Genomic DNA, 13,879 nt, shown 5'->3' on the forward strand with positions numbered 1-13,879 from the left:
CTTCTAGTTCCTTTAGGTGTGCTGTCAGATTTTGTATTTGGGATTTTTCTTGTTTCTTGAGATAGGCCTGGATTGCAATGTATTTTCCTCTCAGGACTGCCTTCGCTGCGTCCCAAAGCGTTTGGATTGTTGTATTTTCATTTTCGTTTGTTTCCATATATTTTTTAATTTCTTCTCTAATTGCCTGGTTGACCCACTCATTCGTTAGTAGGGTGTTCTTTAACCTCCATGCCTTTGGAGGTTTTCCAGACTTTTTCCTGTGGTTGATTTCAAGCTTCATGGCATTGTGGTCTGAAAGTATGCATGGTATAATTTCAATTCTTGTAAACTTATGAAGGGCTGTTTTGTGACCCAGTATATGATCTATCTTGGAGAATGTTCCATGTGCACTCGAGAAGAAAGTATATTCTGTTGCTTTGGGATGCAGCGTTCTAAATATATCTGTCAAGTCCATCTGATCCAATGTCTTATTCAGGGCCCTTGTTTCTTTATTGACCGTGTGTCTAGATGATCTGTCTATTTCTGTAAGTGGGGTGTTAAAGTCCCCTGCAATTACCACATTCTTATCAATAAGGTTGCTTATGTTTATGAGTAATTGTTTTATATATTTGGGGGCTCCGGTATTCGGCCCATAGACATTTATAATTGTTAGCTCTTCCTGATGGATAGAGCCTGTAACTATTATATAATGTCCTTCTTCATCTCTTGTTACAGCCTTTAATTTAAAGTCTAGTTTGTCTGATATAAGTATGGCTACTCCAGCTTTCTTTTGGCTTCCAGTCGCATGATAAATAGCTCTCCATCCCCTCACTCTCAATCTAAAGGTGTCCTCAGGTCTAAAATGAGTCTCTTGTAGACAGCAAATAGATGGGTCTTGTTTTTTTATCCATTCTGATACCCTATGTCTTTTGGTTGGTGCATTTAATCCATTTACATTCAGTGTTATTATAGAAAGATACGGGTTGAGAGTCATTGTGATGTCTGTATGTTTTATGCTTGTAGTGATGTCTCTGGGACTTTGTCTCACAGGGTCCCCCTTAGGATCTCTTGTAGGGTTGGTTTAGTGGTGACAAATTCCTCCAGTTTTTGTTTGTTTGGGAAAACCTTTATCTCTCCTTCTATTCTAAATGACAGACTTGCTGGGTAAAGGATTCTCGGCTGCATATTTTTTCTGTCTAGCACCCTGAAAATCTCCTGCCAATTCTTTCTGACCTGCCAAGTTTCAAAAGAGAGATCAGTCACGAGTCTTATAGGTCTCCCTTTGTATGTGAGGGCACGTTTACCCCTTGCTGCTTTCAGAATTTTCTCTTTATCCTTGTATTTTGCCAGTTTCACTATGATATGTCGTGCAGAAGATCGATTCAAGTTACGTCTGAAGGGAGTTCTCTGTGCCTCTTGGATTTCAATGCCTTTTTCCTTCCCCAGTTCAGGGAAGTTCTCAGCTATTATTTCTTCAAGTACCCCTTCAGCACCTTTCCCTCTCTCTTCCTCCTCTGGGATACCAATTATGCGTATATTATTTCTTTTTAGTGTATCACTTAGTTCTCTAATTTTCCCCTCATACTCCTGGATTTGTTTATCTCTCTTTTTCTCAGCTTCCTCTTTTTCCATAACTTTATCTTCTAGTTCACCTATTCTCTCCTCTGCCTCTTCAAGCCGAGCTGTGGTGGTTTCCATTTTGTTATGCATTTTGTTTAAAGCGTTTTTCAGCTCCTCGTGACTGTTCCTTAGTCCCTTGATCTCTGTAGCAAGAGATTCTCTGCTGTCCTGTATACTGTTTTCAAGCCCAGCGATTAATTGTATGACTATTATTCTAAATTCTTTCTGTTATATTATTTAAATCCTTTTTGATCAGCTCATTAGCTGTTGTTATTTCCTGGAGATTCTTCTGTGGGGAATTCTTCTGCTTGGTCATTTTGGATAGTCCCTGGCGTGGTGAGGACCTGCAGGGCCCTTCCCCTGTGTTGTGGTGTATAACTGGAGTTGGTGGGCGGAGCCGCAGTCAGACCTGATGTCTGCCCCCAGCCCACCGCTGGGGCCACAGTCAGACTGGTGTGTGCCTTCTCTTCCCCTCTCCTAGGGGCGGGATTCACTGTGGGGTGGTGTGGCCCATCTGGGCTACTTGCACACTGCCAGGCTTGTGATGCTGGGGATCTGGCGTATTAGCTGGGGTGGGTAGGCAAGGTGCTTGGGGGCAGGAGGGGCAGGCTTAGATCGCTTCTCCTTAGGTGATCCACTTCAGGAGGGTCCCTGTGGCAGCGGGAGGGAGTCAGATCCGCTGCCGGAGGTTTGGCTCCGCAGAAGCACAGAGTTGGGTGTTTGCGCGGAGCTAGCAAGTTCCCTGGCAGGAACTGGTTCTCTTTGGGATTTTGGCTGGGGGATGGGCGGGGGAGATGGCGCGGCGAGCGCCTTTGTTCCCCACCAAGCTGAGCTCTGTCGTCAGGGGGCTCAGCAGCTCTCCCTCCCTTTGTCCTCCAGCCTTCCCGCTTTCCGAGCAGAGCTGTTAACTTATGACCTCCCAGACGCTAAGTCGCGCTTGTTGTGGGAACACAGTCCGTCAGGCCCCTCCGCTTTTGCCAGCCAGACTCGGGGGCTCTGCTTGGCCGGTGAGCCGCCCCTCCGCCCCGGCTCCCTCCCGCCAGTCCGTGGAGCGCGCACCCCCTGCCGCCCTTCCTACCCTCTTCCGTGGGCCTCTCCTCTGCGTTTGGCTCCGGCGACTCGGTTCTGCTAATCCTCTGGCGGTTTTCTGGGTCATTTAGGCAGGTGTAGGTGGAATCTAAGTGATCAGCAGGACGCGCGGTGAGCCCAGCGTCCTCCTAAGCTGCCATCTTGCCGCTTCCAGGAAACCAACTTTAAAACAACCTTCTTCGCCTCGTGACCCTCAGTGTTCTGTCAGCTCTCAGTGGCAGCTGCTATCTCCTCGCCTCCGCCGCAAGTCATCGCCACCGTCTCTACCGCTGCTGCCTCCACTGACAGGGAACTTCTTGATAAGTTTTAAATCATTCTTTTTGCTCTATAGGGAAGGTAGTGGAATAAAGACGAATTCCAGACTCTGTCTCCCTCCGTACCCAGTAAAATAAATCATCACCATTTGGACAAAACAAAATCTGTATCAAACAAAGTAAACTTAAGGACTGAGTGAGCAACTTTGAAGAAATCAAAGATAAAATTTTCAGAGTAGGAAATCCTACACTTGGTAATCTCAGCATTACCAAGAAAGCCTGCAAGATCTTGCCATATTCTAGGCTTATCAGACAAATTCAGTGTGACAAATGGACTTGGTTATTTTAAGCATAGAGAGACTTAATACAAGAAATAGAACATTTTTCAAGGACTAAAATAGTAGGAGTTGGGACTAGCAATGGATTTATTTTGTTCAAACATCATTACCATAGATACAATCTAAGGATCTGACAGTCATTATTACTGGTATATATCCACCCCTACAACCACCTCAAAACTTTCTCAAAGTTCCAGTGACCAGAAGATGGATCACTGAGGCTGGTCTCCACCACTCTTCAATGTAACCCCAATTGGGTCTATCACTGGGACCTTGCTGTCTAGCAGAAATAGCAGCAAGATTATGCCTTTCACTCCAAAGATAAATGCCAGAGATGGCATGAATACATTTAATTTCCTACTTCATCCTATTTACAAGGAATATGGAATATATATATATATATATATATATATATATATTTCCTTTGCAGCTTCTATAATAATGTAAGGCACTTAAAAGGAGGACAAGATGGATATTAACTGCCAACTGAAGATATTCAGAGTTCCATTGTATGGTGGTTATTGGAGAATAAACTGAAAAATGCTGGAGTGTGATATCCTCCTGGCTGGGTAGAGTGGTAATTGATATAGAGTATTGAAAGTAACTCCATAGAGACAACAGAGTCATAGTCCCTAGAAAGGATTACCTTCAATCAAACTAAGGTCTTTTTCTTTCTCACTTCCACAAATTAAGCTATAAAAAATAGTCCAATCCCATATGTGAAGGCTGTATAACTAACACACAAAAGTTGCATTGTCCTAAAAATTAATCTTCAAGAGGGTAGATATATTATACATGAGTATTCACTCATAATATATCAGAGTAAATAGAAAATATGAACAGATATGTCATTTTAACCATAAGCAAGATAAAAAATATGGCATGATAGGTATGCATGTAATACTATATCTTCCCATCTTCACCTCTTCAAACAAAACAAGAACATACCTCATATTTAGGTCTGTAATCTATTTTGAGTTTACTTTCATGTATGGTGTAAAAAACTAGTCCACTGTTATTCTTTTGCATTTAGTTGGCCTAGTTTTCTCAGCGCAACTTATTAAAAAGGCTGTCTTTTCCCCATTGTAATTTTTGTTTCCTTTGCTACTGATTAATTGACCATATAACTATGGGTTTGTTTCTGGATTCTCAATTCTACTGCATTGATTTATAAGTCTATGTTTATGCCAGTACTATACTGTTTTGATCATTACAACTTTGTAGTCAAGTTTAATATCTGGCATAGCTTCAATTTTGTTATTTTTCAATATTGCCTTTGTTCTATAGGGTCTTGTGGTTCCATATGAATTTTAATATTTTTAATTCTAGTTCTAGAGAAATACTATTGGCACTGTGATAGAGATTGCATTAATTCTGTAGATTGGTTTGGATAGTATAAATATTTTAACTATGTTAATTCTTCCAATCCATAAACATGGTATATTTTTCTTTTTATTTGTAATGTCTTTTATTTCTTTCATTAATGTCTTATAGTTTTCAGAGTATAGATTTTTCACATTTTTGGCTGAATTCATTCCTGGGTATTTTATTCTTTTTGATGGAATTGTAAATGAGATTGTTTTCTTAATTCCCTTTTATGCTTTCATTAAAGTGTATAGAAACACAAAATATTTGTGTACATTAAGTTTATATCTTGCAGATATACTAAATTTATTTATTAGCTCTAAGTTTTATGGAGAAATCATTAGGATTTTCTATACATAGCATCATGTCATCTGCAAATAGTGTCCACTTTATTTATTCTGTACCTATTTGGATGTATATTTTTCTTTTTCTTGTCTGATTGCTATTGCTAGCACTTCCAAAACTATGTTGAATAAAAGTAGTGAGGGTAAACATTCTTGTCTTGTTTCTGATCTTAGGAAAAGGCTTTTAGTTCTTTACCACTGAGTATGATGTTAGCTGTGGGTTTGTCCTATTTGGTCCTTTTTATGTTAAGGTGCATTCCCTCTAAGCCCAGTATGTTGAGAATGTTTGTCACAAGTGGATGTTGAATTTTGTCAAGTGCTTTTTCTGCATCTATTGAGATAATAATATGATTTTTATCCTTAACTTTGTTAATGTAGCATATTACATTGATTGATTTATATATATTGACCATCTTTGCATTTTGGAATAAATCCCACTGGTTTGTGGTGAATGAATTCTTTAATGTATTTTTTAATTCAGTTTGCTAATATTTTGTTGGTGATGTTTGCATCTGTGTTCATCAGAGTTATTAGTCTGTTATTTTCTCTTTTTTTGTAGTACCTTTGTCCGGTTTTGGTATCAGGGTAATGCTGGTCTCATAGAAAGAATTTAGAAGCATTTGTTTCTTTTCTATTGTTTTAAATAGCTTGATAAGGATTGGTATTAACTCTTCTTTAAATGTTTGATTAGAACTTACCTGTGAAGTCATTTGGTCCTGGACTTTTGTTTGTTGGGCGTTTTTGATTACTCAATTTTGTGACTACTAATTGCTCAAAATGTAAGGGCTAAAACTATAAAACTCCTAAAGAAAACACAGACAGTAATCTCCAACAAGTCAATTTTAGCAATCTTTTCCTGGGGGGTCCCCATGCAAGAGAAACAAAAGCAAAACTAAACAACTAAGAAGACATTAAACTGAAAAGCTTTGACTAGGTATTTACCTGAGGAAATTTAAAACACTAATTCAAAAAGGTATATGCACTTCTATGTTTATTGCAACATTATTCACAATAGGCAAGATATGTAAGCAAGCTAAGTGTTATCAGTTAATGAATAAAGTTGTTGTGTTATACACAATGGAGAACATACACAATGGAAAATTACTTAGCCATAAAAAAGAATGAAATCTTTGCTTTCACAAAAAGATGGATGGACGTAGAGAGTAGTATGCAAAATGAAATAAGTAAGAAAAAAGACAAATGCCATGACATCACTGATATGTAGAATCTAGAAGAACCATAACAAATGAACAAACAAGAGAAACAGATTCATAAATATAGAAAACAAACTAGTGGTTGCCAGAGGGAAGGACAGGGGACTAAATAAACTAGGTGAATGGGATGAGAAGGTACAGAATTACTAATGAAAGAGGAAAATAATACCGAACACCACAGAAATACAAACAATAGTAATAGGTTGTTATGAAAACCTATATGCCAACAAATTGGACAACTTAAAGAAATGGATAACTTCCTAGAAACATATAACCTACCAAAACTAAAGCAGGAAGAAATGGAAAATTTTATCAGACCAATTACCAGCAATGAAATTAAATCAGTAATTTAAAAACTCCCAAGAAACAAAAGTCCAGGACCAGACAGCTTCACAGGAGAAATATAACAAAAATTTAAAGAGTTAATACCTATTCTTCACAAACTGTTACAAAAAATACAATAAGAAAGAAAGTTTGACTCAGGATTGCCACGAACCTTCAATTTGTAAACAACAACAACAACAAATAAAAACAAGAACTACAATAACAATAAAACAAAGAAAAAAACTCCACAATATCTGCAAAGTGCAGTCAAACAAGCTCTGCTTGTATTGAGTCTTCTTATCCATGAACATAGAATGTCTCTCCACTTTTCTAGTTCTTCCTTGATTTTATTCATCATTATTTTATAGTTGTTTTCATATAGAACTTGTACATATTTGTTAGATTTATACATATAAATTTTATTTTTGGTATGCTAGTATAAATGGTATTATGTTTTAAATTCTGAATTGTATTTGTTCATTGTTGATATATATGAAAAAAATGCCTTGCATATTAACCTTGTGTACTGCAAATTTGCTTTAACTTTTATTTAATTTTATTTTTTCATCATGGTAACTGTACTCTTTAATCCCCATCCCTTATTTCACCCATCCCCTCCAGCTATTTCCTCTATGGTAACCATCAGTTTGTACTCTATAGTTAACAGTCTGTTTCTTGGTTTTTCTCTCTCTTTCTTTGCTAATTAGCTTTGTTTCTTAAATTCTATATATGAGTGAGATCATATGGAATTTGTTTTTCTCTGGCTAATTTTGCTTAGCATTATATTCTCTAGCTCCATCAATATTGTTTGAAATGACAAGATTCATTCTTTTATGGTTGAATAATCCATTCTGTATATCTTTGTGTATACAGATATACAGACAGATACATGATAGATGATAGATAAATAGATAGATAGATAGACAGATGATAAAGAAAACTTTTCTTTATCCATTTATCCATAGATGGATACTGGGCTTCTTCCATAGTTTGGCTATTGAAAATAATGCTGCTATAAACATAGGGGTGCATGTGTCCCTTTGAATTAGTGTTTCTGTATTTTTTGGTTTAATTCCTAGTAATGCCATTACTGGATCATAAGTAGTTTTATTTTTAACTTTTTGAGGAGCCTCCATACTGTTTTACACAATGGTCTCAATAGTTTGCATTTCCACCAACAGTGCAAGAGGGTTCCTTTTTCTCTATATCCTCACCAACACTTGTTTCTCGTGTTTTTTATTTTAGCCATTCTGACAGGCATAAGGTGATATTTCATGTGCTTTTGTTTGCATTTCCCTGATGATGAGTGATGTTGAGCATCTTTACATGTGTCTGTTGGCCATCTGGATGTCTTCTTTGGAAAGGAAAATGTCTTCTACTCATTTGTAAATGGATTATTTGCATTTTGGGTGTTGAATTTTTAAAGTTATTTATATTTTGAATACTAAACCTTTATTGGATATGTTATTTGCAAATATCTTCTCCCATTCTGTAGGTTGCCTTTTACTTTTATTGATTGTTTCCTTTGCTGTACAGAAGGTGTTTTTTTTTTTTTGTTTTTTGTTTTTTGTTTTCTGTTTTTGTTGTTGTTTTTATGTAGTCCCAACAGTTTAGTTTTGTTTTTATTTCCCTTGCCTCAGGAGACTTATCTAGAAAAAAGTTGCTATGACCAACATTACTGCCTTTGCTCTCCTCTATGATTTTTATGTTTTCACATCACATTAGATCTTTAATCCATTTTGAATTTACTTTTGTGTATGGTGTAAGAAAGTAGGTCTAGAGGGAACATACCATATAGCATATAGCTTACCAGTTTTCCCAGCATCATTTGTTGGTAACACTGTCTTTTTCCTGTTGCATATTCTTGCCTCCTTTGTCAAAAATTAATTGACCATATAATTGTGGGTTTAATTTCTGGGTTTTCTGTTCTATTCCATTGATCTATGTCTCTATTTATATACCAGTACCATACTGTTTTAATCATTACAGATTTGTGATCTAGTTTGAAGACTGGAATTGTGATGCATTCAGTTTTGTTTTGTTTTGTTTTCAAGATCATTTGGATATTTGAGATCTTTGTGGTTCCATACATATTTTAGGATTGTTTGTTCTAGTTCTGTGGAAAATGCTATTGGTATTTTGACAGGGGTTGCATTAAATCTGTAAATTGCTTCGGGTAGTATAGAGCTTTTAATAATATTTGTTCTTCCAATCCATCAGCATGGAATGTCTCTTCATTTCTTAGCATAATCTCAATTTTCTTTTATAAGTATCTTACAGTTTTCAGAGTACAGGTCATTCACCTCTTTGGTTTAATTTTATTCCAAGATATTTTATTATTTTTGGTGCAACTGTAAATAGGATTATTTTCTTATTTTCTTAATTTCTATTTCTCCTGCTTCATTATTAGTGTATACAAATACAACATTCTTCTATATATTGATTTTGTATCCTATGACTTTACTGAATTAAATTATCAGTTCTAGTAGTTTTTTGGTGGAGTCTAGTTTTTCTCTATATAGTATCATGTTATCTGCAAATAGTGAGAGCTTTAGTTCTTCCTTTGCAATTTGGATGCCTTTTAATCCTTTATATTTTCTAATTGCTGTGTCTAAGGTTCCAAGACTATGTTGTATAAAACTAGTGTGAGTGTCTTGTTCACTTTTTTAATGGTGTCCTTATCTGGTTTTGGTATCATGGTGATATTGGCCTCATGGAATGAGGAAGTTTTCCTTCCTTTTATGTTTTTTGGAGAAGAACAGATATTAATTTTCTTAAAATGTTTGTTAAAATCTACTGGAAAGCCATCTGGTCTTAGACTTGTGTTTGTTTGGATTTTTTTTTATTGATTCAAATTCATTTCAGGTAATTGGTCTGAACAAATTTTCCATTTCTTTCTTCTTTAATTTTGATAGATTATTGTTTCTAGGAAATTATCCATTTCTTTTAAGTTGTCCAATTTGTTGGGGTTTATGTTTTCATAATATTCTGTTGAAATTGTTTGCCTTTCTGTGGTGTTGGTTATTATTTCTCTTTCATTAGTGATTTTATTTGAGTCCTCTCTCTCCACTCTCCACACTCTCTCTTTTTTGTTTAGTCTGGGTACAGGTTTATTGATTTTTTTTTATCTTTTCAAAGAACCAGTTCTTGGTTTCATTTATCTATTCTATTGTTTTTTAGTTTCTATGTCATTTATTTCTGCTTTAAAATTAATTATTTCCTTTCTATTGCTGGTTTGGGGTTATGTTTGTTCTTTTTCTAGCCTCTTTAGCTGTAAAGTTAGGTTATTTATTTGAGATTTCTCTTGCTTATTGAGTTAGGCCTGCATTGCTATAAACTTCCCTCTTAGAACCACTTTTGGTGCATCCCAAAGATTTGGGACCATTGTGTTTTCATTTGTATTTGTTTCCACATAATTTTTAATTTCTTATTTGATATCTTGGTTGACTCTTTTATTGTTTAGGAGCCTGTTAATTTATCACCATGTATTTGTGCTCTTTCTATATTTTTTCATATGGTTGATATATATTTTCATAGTGTTGTGGTGAGAAAGGATAAATGGTATGACCTTGATATTTTTTAATTTGTTGAGCCTTATATTTTTGTCTAATATGTGATCTATTCTGATGAATGTACTGTGCAAACTTGAAAAGAATGTACATTCTTCTGTTTTAGGATGGAATGCTATAAATATGTCTGTTAAATCCCATCTGGTCCAGTGTGCCATTTAAAGCCACTCTTTCCTTGTTTATTTTTTCTTTGGATGATCTAACCATTGATGTAAGTGTGATATTAATGTCCCCTATTATTGTGTTACTATTGTTAGTTCCTTTATGTTTGTTTATTAACTGTTTTATGTATTTTGGTACTCTGATGTTAGTTGCATAAATATTTATGGTTGTTATATCCTCTTGTTGCATCATCCTCTTTATTACTATATCGTGTCCTTCTCTGTCTCTTGTTACAGTATTTGTTTTAAAAGTGTATTCTGTTCGATTTAGGTATTGCTACCCCTGCTTTCTTTTGACATTTTCATGATAAATATTTCTCCATCCCTCACTTTCAATCTACTGGTGTCTTTAAATCTAAAATTAGTCTCTGGAGGCAACATATAGATGGGTCTTCTTTCTTTTTTTTCTCTTCCATCTATTCTGTCATCCTATGTCTTTTTATTGGAGCATTTAGTCCATTTATATTCAAAGTAGTTGTTGATAGATATATATTAATTGTCAATTTGTTTCTTATTTTGTAGTTGTTTTCTTAGATTTTCTCTGACCCTTTGTTCTCTTGCTGTCATCTATAGTTTGTTGTTTCTTTAGTGAAATACTTGGATTCCTTTCTCTTTATTCTTTGCATATATATTAGTGGTTTTTGATTTGTGGTTACCACTAAGTTTGTATATAATATTTTTGTATATTACATTGATCGTTGCTTAAGTTTTAACCCATTCTTTACTAGCACCACCCTCCAACACATTTTAGGTATATGGGATCATATTTTACATCCTTTTATTTTTTAATCCATTGATTGATTTTTACAGAAATATTTTACTGCTTTTGTGGTATTTACTTTTCATACCCTCACTTACGATATTTTCTTCCACTCAAAGAATCCTCTTTTACATTTCCTATAGGGCTGGTTTAGTGGTCATGACTCCTTTCACTTTTGTTTGTTTGGAAAACTATTTCTTCTTCTATTCTGGGCAGAGTATTCTTGGATGCAGATTTTTTCCCATTCACCACTTTGAATATATCATGCCACAACTTTCTGACTGGCAAAGTTTCTGCTAAAAAATCTACCAGAGCTTTTGGGGTTTCCTTTTTATGAATCTGTCTTCTTTTTTCTTGCTGCTTAGAAAATATTTTTATCACTATTTTTTGCCATGAATCTTGGTGTGGACCTCCTTGGGTTGAATTTGTGGAGATATGTTCTCTTTGTCTCCTGGGTCCAAATACCTGTTTTCTTACCAGTTATGGAAGTTTCCAGCTATTATTTCTTCGAATAAATTGTCTCCCTCCCTTTCTCTCTTTTCTTTTTCTGAGATCCCTAGAATGCAATTTGTTAAATTTATTTTTAAATAAACTCTACACCCATGTGGGGCTTGAACTCACAACCCCAAGATCAAGAGTCACATGCTTTACTGACTGCCAGCTGTCCCATATAATGCAATTCTTATACACTTAATTAAGTCATTGAATTTCCTAAGTCTATTCTCAATTTGACTAATTTTCTTTTGTCAACTTGCTTAGCTTGGTTACTTTTTATTATTCCAGGTAATTAATTCATTAGTTTCATCTAGCCTGCTATTTATTCCACTAAGTGTATTTTTAATTTTATTTATTATGTTCTTCATCTATGATTGGTTCCTTTTTTTCCGCTGTGTTAAGGGCTTCACTAATGTCTTCCACTCTTTTCTCAAGTCCAGTGAGTATCTTTATGATCATTACTTTAAATTCTCTATCATACATAGTACTTATATACATTTTACTTAGGTCTCTTGCTTTGGTTTTGTCCTTTTCTTTCCATGGGGCATATTTATCTGTCTCCTCAGTTTTTCTGTTTGTGTCTCATTCTCTGTGTCAAGAGGCCAGTTACTTCTCTTGTTCTTAATGATAATAGCTTTATGAAGAAGAGATCCTGTGGTGTCCTGCAGTGCAGTGACCCCTGTTCCCCAGGGCCTGGCACTTCAGGGAGTATCTCCTAGGTGTATTGTCTGTGCTCTACTATTGAGTCTTATTAGCCTTTTCTCTTCATTCCAGTTGTGTTCTGAGGCTCTCTTTGCCTATTGTTGCAGTATTTGGTCCCTACAAGGGTTGGGTGCATTTTAACAAGGTGTGGGTTGGTCTGCTTGTAAAACGAGGCCTTCTCTCACTACCACCAGAAATTTGGTTCCACAAAATAGGTGTGTCAGGAGGTATGTTGGCAGTCTTTGCACTGGTCTTCCTGAGTAAGGGGGCCCACAGTGCCAGGACAAAGGTGAACATGACTGTGAAGGGAAGATTCCCCAAAGCATGGGGATAAATGTGGGCCTTGGTGCAAGCAAGTTAGGAATGAGTGTGGGTGCTGCACTAGTTCCTACTGGTAGCCTCTGTGTATGCTGGAAGGGGAGGGAAATTTCACTTTCCAGCTCCTTTGTTCCTGGAGGCATCTTCCCATTATCCTTGTCTCTCTGGACCACACTCTGAGCTAAGCAAATCACTCTCCCTCCTGGCTGTCTCTGGTATTTTCCCAACTGCTGGTTCTAGGCTATATTTGTATGAGCTGTTTGTCCTGCTGTCTCTTGAATAGTAGGGATTCCACTTCCTAATGCCCTCATGTTAATTCTTAAAATTCCAAGCTTAAGTCCCACTGGTTGTAAAAATTCACAAAATTCAACCCTTCTCACTTTTGAAAGCAAATGTTATGAGGATATGTCCTCCACATTTCTGGGCTTCCTGGTACAAAAGTCTGTCGTTTATCTTTCTCAGTACTGCTGATTCCTTCCCCATCATGGACAGCCAAGGTCCATTTTGGTCCCAGACCTAATTGTTACCCTTCCCATCTCTTCAATGTGGCCTCTTGTCCATCTTCAGTTGTGGAGTTTGTTCCATCAGTCTTTGGGTCATTTTCTGTATTACTTATACTGAATTGAGTTTTATCTAGTTGTATCAAATGAGATAAAGTGAGCTTAGGGTCCTCCTACTCCATTATCTTCCTAGCTAACCCAAAATTTGCTTTAATTACTTATTAGCTCCAAGAATTTTTTTTTTGGGGGGGTAGGAGAAGAGGGAGGAGGGGAAATCAAGTTTTATATTCTACATAAGTTATTTTTTTCATATGCAAACAAAAAGTTTTAGTTCTTCTTTCCTGATTTGTGTGTGTTTTGTTTCCTTTCTTTGCCTTATTGCATTAGCAAGACTTCCAGTGCAATGTTGAAATGTAGTGGTAAAAAGGGACATCCTTTCTTTGTTCCTGATCTTTGCAGAAAAAGTTTGAGTTTTCATCAGTAAGTATGATGTCAGCTGTAGGGTTTGAATATATATATATATACATATATATATATATATATATATATATAATCAATTTGAGGAAGTTCTCCTCTATTCCTAGTTTACTGACAGTTTTTATTATGAATGGGTGTTGAATTTTGTTAAGTACTTTATCTGTCTATTGATATAACCATGTGATTTTTCTTTCTTAGCCTATTTATGTAAACACTTATAATAACTGATTTTCAATTGTTGAGACAGCCTTGTACACATGGTATAAATCACATTTGGTGATAGTGTATACATTTGTTGAATTCAACTTGCTAATACTTTGTTGAGAATTTTTACATCTTTGTTCATTAGATTTGCGGACTCTGTTTTTCT

The sequence above is a fragment of the Felis catus genome, chromosome B4 (genome assembly GCF_018350175.1).
Source record: "Felis catus isolate Fca126 chromosome B4, F.catus_Fca126_mat1.0, whole genome shotgun sequence".
Taxonomy (NCBI): Eukaryota; Metazoa; Chordata; class Mammalia; order Carnivora; family Felidae; genus Felis; species Felis catus.